The 8,554-nt window shown below is 36.0% G+C and overlaps 1 pseudogene; it reads right to left on the reverse strand.

Moving 5' to 3' along the window:
- Positions 1–3,364: 3,364 nt before the first annotated feature.
- On the reverse strand, positions 3,365–4,729 carry LOC132181990 (xyloglucan galactosyltransferase XLT2 pseudogene; annotated as a pseudogene).
- Positions 4,730–8,554: the final 3,825 nt, after the last annotated feature.

Raw genomic sequence — 8,554 nt, forward strand, 5'->3', positions numbered from 1 at the left:
TTAGGCGTACGACAGGTACGCGACCAATGTCCTTTCATACCACACCTGTAACATTTATCTTCATAGTTCTTTGTAGGTTTATTCTGTAAACCTTTGTTTTCATTTTGTTTTGCCTCAGTGTGGTTCCACTTCTGGTGGTATGGGGTATTTCTTTTGTAAGAATTATGAGTACGTTCCCCTTGACCGCTATAATTTTTTCTACCACGTCCACGTCCACGACCACGGTTTCCTTTATTACCATGAAATGAGGTTCCATTTGCTTCAGGAAATGGTGTAGAACCCATTGGACGAGATTGATGATTTTTCATTAATAGCTCGTTGTTTTGCTCAGCCACTAGAAGACAAGATATCAGTTCAGAATATCTTGTGAAATTACGCTCTCGATATTGCTGCTGCAGGAGCACATTCGAGGCATGAAATGTGGTATATGTTTTTTCTAACAAATCCACATCAGTGACTTTTTCTCCACACAATTTTAATTGTGAGCTGATTTTAAAGAGTGCAGAGTTATAGTCACTGACACTCTTAAAATCTTGCAACCTCAGGTGCATCCAATCATAGCGAGCTTTTGGGAGGATAACTGTCTTCTGATGCTCGTATCTCTCCCTTAAATTATTCCACAAGGTCAAGGGATCCTTTACTGTAAGGTACTCAATTTTTAATTCTTCATGCAGATGATGGCGAAGAAAAATCATTGCTTTAGCGCGATCCTGCTGGGATGCTTGATTATCTTCCTTAATAGTATTTCCAAGATTCATAGCTTCAAGATGGATCTCAGCATCAAGGATCCAAGATAAGTAATTTTTGCCAGAAACGTCAAGAGCGACAAACTCAAGTTTTGTAAGATTTGACATTATCTATACAAAAATATATCAAGAATTAAATAAATAAACATTATTTAAAATTAAGTGATATTATACACAAACCAAAAATTTTCAAATATAAACTATTATATTCATAGCATTAGTATGATAATATTCTAGTTCATATAAATCTCACATGGATATGCAAATGTTAGAATGTTAATTAACAAAATAGATAATAAGATTACTAAACGTTAAAGAAACTTACAATGAATTGAGAATAGCTCACGGATAGCTTTTGATGTTGAAGATCAAAAGAACACAACAATTGGCTAGAGCTTCGTGCTGATAACGTGTTGTAAAATTAAAGAAAATAACAAGACAAGATAAAAGATTGCAATATATGAAACTAGTTCTTCAGGAACTATGTATTATTCTTCTCTATTATTGTGTGATTTACATACAACTCAATACTCCCTTTTATAGGCATGAAATCATAATGGGAGGTTAATGAATATGAAATGGGGAATATGAAACAAAAGGGTTAATCAATTTATTACATGGATGTTATAGGAATTCTAAAAGATGACATGAATGTGTAGAATTCCAAGAGATGGAACTAAATGGTCATCCACCTAATGCATGAATGCATTCATAACAACAATTTGGCCACTCCATTAGTCATTATAGTCAAATAAAATGAAAAATTCAATATTACGTCGTTTTGACAAGGTTAAATCACTAAAATATTATTTTGAGAAAAAAATCAATTTAAAAAATACCCTCCAAAACAACACCATTTTGAAAAAAAAAAAAAAAAACCAATGGTGGTTTAGAGTTGGCTTGCCAGCCACCCCAAAGGCCATGGGGGTGGTCGACAAGCCACCGCCAGGCCATGGGGGTGGCTGCCCGTGTGGCTGGGCGGCCATTCCATAGGCTTGGGGGTGGCCGTTGAGCCACCCCTAATCCACCTTCTTTTTGTCAAAACAACGTCGTTTTTTAGAGGCATTTTTTAAATTGATTTTTTTTTTTTTCAAAATGGCATTTTAATAATTTAATCTCAAAAAATAATGTTATTTTGCATTTTTTATCTTATTTGACGGTGTTAACTAATAAAGTGGCTAAATTGTAACTTTTTGGGAGTTTAGATGACTATTTTATCACTTTTTAAACATTAAAAAGTTAAAATAAAAATAACTAATAATATAAAGAACTAAATTATATTTTTCCTACAGAGTTATTATTGTTTGTATGTGACACTATTTCAGTATTTCTCTTTGATATTTGGGCGAGATTTTTCACTAAATTAATTTGAATGGCAAAAAAATGGTTTAAGAATTCTTAAGCTATGAAAATAAAAGTTTTTTTTCTTTTTTTTTTTTTCTGGGGAAAAATTGACGTTTTTATACCACATTTTTATTCTATTGCCTATTGGAAGGTGGTATGAAAATAATTTGTTATAAATTTTTTTTTTTTTTTTTAAAAAAAAAAAAACTATAAAAGTTCAATACGTGGCTACCATTTGAAAAAAAACGTGAAATGCGTCGGAAAAGAGTTGGGTACTGTATACTTGGAAATGACTTATACTTGGAGACTCTCGTTTGTATCGACGATAGAATATTGTAAATCAATATTTTTTCGCTTTCTTTTATATTTTATTTTGATGTTTATTAGTTAATTAATGTGGGAGTGCTTTTTTTTTAGAAATAGATGATTATCATTGATGAAAAAAATCAGGAGGTGGAGTAAAAAAAAGCTCCATCAACAATCAAGAGATAGAGCTATTTGTTCCATCTATACAATATCACTAATACAATTTAGAGAATAATTCCTTTATATCCTATTACTAACATTTCTAGTAGCTGTTTTTACAAATCTGTGTGCCGCATCGTTGGCTTTACGATGGACAAAACTGCATCTCTACCTTGGAAACGTATGCAAAATACGACGCGTATCCTCCAAAATGTGACTAAACCAACTCCAAGTGCTCATGTTTGAGTTCAAAGCATCCACTATGAGTTTCACATCACCTTTAAAAAAAGATGTAGGATGCCTAGGTCTCGGCATAGAAATGCTGCATGAAAAGAAGCAAGAGCTTCTCCCGTTGGCTCAAAAAGGCTCAGTCTAGTCTTTCTTATCACTGCAATAACCCGCCTCCTATTCTCTTGTACAACAACTCCTATCCCCATTAATTCAACAAGCTAAGTGACACTTCAAACTAATTATAATAGTTAATTAATGTCAATGGCGTTACAATGTCTATATAAGTGTTATTTTATACTCCAATAAAATCAGATACATGGAAAGAATTGTCACGCAAATAGATCAAGAACATAAAACATAAAAATTGACGTATGACTAAACAAAGGAATTGAAGTCACGTCAAAAGAGTAATCACAACTTTTTTTTAAAAAAACAAACTCTATTTAATCAATTCTAATATGTACCCATTGGAATACATTGACAAAACTCTAGAGCTAGTTTGACTGACTTAGAGTAAAATGTATTATTGAATTACAAAATAACAATAACTCTTAAAATTTAAATTGGAAAAGCATTAATTAGCCTCCATGTTTCTCCTTAATCCTCCTGAAGACCCCATCAATGGCAACATCAAAAGCATCTTTTATACTCTCCAAACCCTCTTGAGGTTTTGCATATAGAAGTTTCGGAATAAAATCAATCACCCTCTCCCTCATCTTCTTCACCTCTTCTCTGCTATACTTCTCAAGCACCGTCCTAATTATGGCCGTCCCATTTTTCACCGATTCGTGATCAATAAAAACTGAATAACTCGCCAGCTGTTGACCCGGTAAAAACCACTCGTATTGATCATAAGCGGTCCGCTTCCAAAAAAGAACCGGGATTGAACCGGCCACCATGCAGTCGAACATGGACCGCCTCGTGTACGTGTCCCCTCTGGGTTGCAGGCAGAACTCGGAACCCAAGAACGTGTCCAAGATAGCCGAGGCGCCATTGTAACACCGAGTCCCGCTGCAATCCACGAGTCGGCAAGAATCTGACTCGTTCTGACAATAACTTAGCAACCGACCTCTAAAATCATCCTTGAATGCGCCACGTTTCCCTCCGACGAAGCAGAAGAGGCGGCTCCGCTTGTGTGCGCGAACATGCCTCTGCCACTCCAACACGTCAGCATCGGATCTGGGATGGAATCCAGTGGGGTAAGGCACACCGATGTCGAGTGGGTCCCACGGACTCCGCTCAATGACGAGGCGATTGACTTTCTTCATCCCGGGCATGTGGACCAAGCTGGACCCCCATTCGTTCTCCCCCCACCGTCGAAAATCCCATACCATCCGTCCCAGCGTTATGAAGTGATCTGAGCCGTTCGATCTTTTCCAATAGGGCTGGTGTTGGACCCACCTCAACAACATCTCGCAATCCCTATCGCGCTCTTCGCCGCTACGGCCAGTGAAAAGAAGCCTCCCAACAGCGAGTCCAGCATAAAAGGGAATGTAGAAAGCCGTAGCGGATTCGGGCTCCAAAGTTCTACACCTATGCTTCAAAACCCGATTGTGGAAAATCACTTCCAACATGAACTGGTCCGTCCAGTACCAAGCCGGAGCTAGGCTCGCCGGCACCACCCCAGCGATCTCCGTCGCTCTCCGGCCGAACCCACCGTTCAAAACGGCGTCGCAGTATCGTGGGCTCCACGGGTCCAAACTAGAGCAATTGTGTAGCATTTCTTTGTTGAACATGGGTGGTAAATCATAGACGTAAACCCTGCCGGACGGACATGTTTCAGACACATTATGGGCCGGAGTTTCAACAGTTGTGTTTGTGGCTACAGACGCAATAGAGGTGAAGGAATATTGGAAGCATAAGAATGTTTGAAACAAAACAAGTGTGAATAGGAGGAAGCGTTTGCAAGAGCAGAAGTTTTTGTTGGCATCTTTGAGCTCCATGATGATGTTCTTGGGTTTACGTTTGGTTGCAGACTTGCAGTGAGGTTTGTGTGTGGTATTGAGAGAGATCTAGCGAGAATAAACTATACACAAGAAGCTATGAAGAGCCAATAATTCACAAGGTTGCGAAATGAAAAGTCTTCTTCAACAAAATATTGCATTTGATAGTCATTGTTTCTTCCCAGTTGATCAATCAATAACACAGAAAATTCCATGCACATATATAAAATTGAAAAACGCATGTGTTCTTTGTTGTTTTTTCCCCAGAAGAATTTAAAATGACTTGGCGACAAACAAGTCAACCCATGCGCGCTTAGTAAGAGACGAAAAATTAAAATACGAAAATTAGCATGCGGCAAGGCAGTTGCGAATGCTTGCTGGATCCAAATACGTACCATTCACCTACAATTCAATTTTCAACACGGTTCATATATATATGTGAAGGTAATTATCATTGCGTATTTGGGTTAATATCATCACATGCTCTGCCAGTGCACCTCTCCTATACCTACCATAATCTTGTTTGCTCTCTCTTACCTTCTCTATATATATTTTGATTGATGGTGTATATATATATATATATACAATTTGTAAAGACCTTATGAGACGTATACGTTTAATTATTGAACTACAGCTAGCGAGGATCCTCTCAAATATTAATTGCTCTGTATAAACATGCTATTTTTGAACATTAATTTAGTGTATTTAAACTATTTCCTTTTTCATTTACAATTATCTTTTTGGATAAAGTTCATATATCCCCTCAAATTACCACACAATTAATAGTATCATCCCGAAACTTTTAATTATGACAATGTTCCTCCCAAACTACTAAAGCATTGCATGTCAATGTCCCCCATAAGGTTAGCAAAAAGATAAAAATGCCCCTATATATTTCTCAATAAGACAAAATTACCCCTATAAATTCAAAAATAAATTTAAAACAAAAATAAATTTAAAAACAAAAAAACAAAAAATTTAATTAAAAAATAATTTAATTTTTAATGAAAATTTTTATTTTTTTTGTAAACGGAAATTTTAATTTTTTTTTTTAAAAAAAAAACGATTTTCTTTTTTAACTTTTGCTTTTAAAAAACATAATTTTTATTTTTTAAAACAAAAATATTCAATTTTTATAAAAATAAAATTTAAAAAAAAAATCGAAATTTTTTAATTTTTTTCTTATAAAAAGGATTTTGTGTGTGGTATTGAGAGAGATCGATCTAGCTAGCGAGAATAAATTATACACAAGAAGCTATGAAGAGCCAATAATTCACAGGTTGGGAAACGAAATGTCTTCTTGATCAACAAAATATTGCATTTGATAGTCATTATTTCTTCCCATGCAGTTGAATCGATCAATAACAGATCAGAAAGTTCAATTCCATGCATATATACATAATAAAAATGACTTCATGACAAAAAGCCAACCCATTGCGCGCTTAGTAAGAGACGAAAAATTAAAATACTAAAATTATATAGAAAGGTGTGCATGATATATATATATATATATATATTTGGGAGAGGACTACATGCGGATCCTCTTAAATATATACAACTTGTAGTGACCTTATCAGATACGTTTATTCAACTACAGCTAACGAGGATCCTCTTAAATATTAATTGCTCTGTATAAATATGCTATTTATGAACATTAATTTAGTGTATTTAAACAATTTCCTTTTTCATTTACAATTATCTTTTCATTTCATTTCCTCAGTTTTCCTTGTGGATATATATGATCACCGTATATAAGGAATGGAGTAATGATATAACGAGGATTAGAGTCCTCTTAGAGTAATTCCAAATATGATGTAGCATTTAAAATTTAATAATGATCATCTCAAATTTAATGATAATTTTAAATGCCACTAATAATGTCCATGAATATTGTTCTATATCTATAAGACGTGCACCACCTCTAAAATCAATTTGCAATTTGCATGCGGTACGGTCAAGTAGCAAATGACAGAAGTCTAAACATAAAAAAATTAAAAATTGTATAAAGAAACCCTCATGAACCAAGAAATATAAAAAGATTAAGAAAAAAAGAATATAGTACATGTTGTGCATTTTTAGGTCGAAGAATTTGCTACCTCAACGATTTTCTTCATGGCTAATTAAGCTATGAAGGGACCCTTGTACTGTTACACTCCCAAGTATTTTTCAGCAGAATTTGAAAGAGAAACTAATTGGAATTGGAATGAAACTTCACTGTTTATTCAAACTCAAGTAAATTTATACAAAGATCGATTCGAGTTGATCAAACTCCTCACTACAGAATCTACGAAGCTAAGTAACAGCTACTTCTAAGCATACAAGCTGATAGCCAAAAGTCTGAATGAATACACAAAGACTACCTTCAGCCTTTTATACCCCTTTCCTGGTTACAATAGAACCTTATTACAAAGAATTAAAACTCAAGTAAGTTGTAACTAACAAACCAGAATTGCACACGTGTGTTTGACTGTGTAACTGAAGTAGTTACATGCTTGCAGCCAGCTGTATTCCAGGTGTCCCCTTCTCAACTACTTCTCCATGCGTCACCTCCTCAACTCAACAGCTTGTTCCTACTTTCCCGCATACTACCTCCAACTCACTCAATCCTCTCTTCAACCAAAAGACTTGTAACAAACACCCCCTTTAATTAAAAGACCTTGCCCACAAGGTGTGGATAAGATGATTTCAACCAATGGAATGCTTCCCAATTAGCTTCCTCACAGTCCTGACCATGCCAACGAACCAGTAGCTCTACCACAGCTCTGTTGTGCACCCTCCTCGAACGCCTATCCAAAATTTCTTCAGGTTCAGATTGGACAACACCAACAAGATTTACTAGAGATAAGTGAACAATAGAAGTCTCAGTCCTTCCCAGCTTAAACTCCAACTGAGAAACATGAAAGACTGGATGAATCAAAGATCCTGATGGTAAGTCCAACTTATAAGCAACTGACCCCACTCTAGACAGCACCATAAAGGGTCCATAAAAACGAGGGGATAGCTTCAAGTTCCTCCTCCAAGCAACATAAACTTTTCTATAAGGTTGTACTCGCAAATAGACCCAATCCCCTTCTTTAAATTTTCTCTCGGTACGCTTCAAATCAGCATACCTTTTCATCCTATTCTGGCTTCTTTGTAAATTCTCCTTCAGTAATTGCAAAACTTAATCCCTATGTTTAAGCTGATCCTCCACAGCAGCAACCATAGTAGCTCATGGCATATAAGTAAGGAACCGAGGTGGAGAATATCCAAATATAGCTTCAAATGGGGTTACTCGAGTAGAATGATGAAATGAGGTATTATAGCAATACTGAGCTAAAGGTAGCCACTCCACCCAATTCTTTGGTTTATCCCCAACCATGCACCTCAAATGATTCTCAAGGTATTTATTCACTGCTTTTGACTGGCCATCAGTTGTGGATGATAAGTAGTACTGAATGCTAAGAAAACACCTTGGAGTTTGAAAATCTCAGTCCAAAATCTGCTAGTGAAAGTAGAATCCTTGTCAGAAACTATAGTTTGAGGCATGCCATGCAGTTTAAACAACTAGCTCATAAAGAGTTGAGCTAGTTTATTTGCAGTGTAAGGATGCTTCAAAGGCAAAAAATGACCAAACTTAGTCAATCGAGTCACTACCACCCAAATCACACTCTGCCCTTGAGACAAAGGTAAGCCCTCTATAAAATTCATAGAGATGCTTGACCACGGTCTATCAAGGATAGGTAAAGGCTGCAACAAGCCTGTAGGAGAAAGATTTTCTGCCTTCACCCTCTGGCAAACATCACATTCCCGAATAAGCCTTTTCACATCAGTCTTCATCCCAGG

The sequence above is a fragment of the Corylus avellana genome, chromosome 5 (genome assembly GCF_965113065.1).
Source record: "Corylus avellana chromosome 5, dhCorAvel1.hap1.2, whole genome shotgun sequence".
Classification (NCBI taxonomy): domain Eukaryota; kingdom Viridiplantae; phylum Streptophyta; class Magnoliopsida; order Fagales; family Betulaceae; genus Corylus; species Corylus avellana.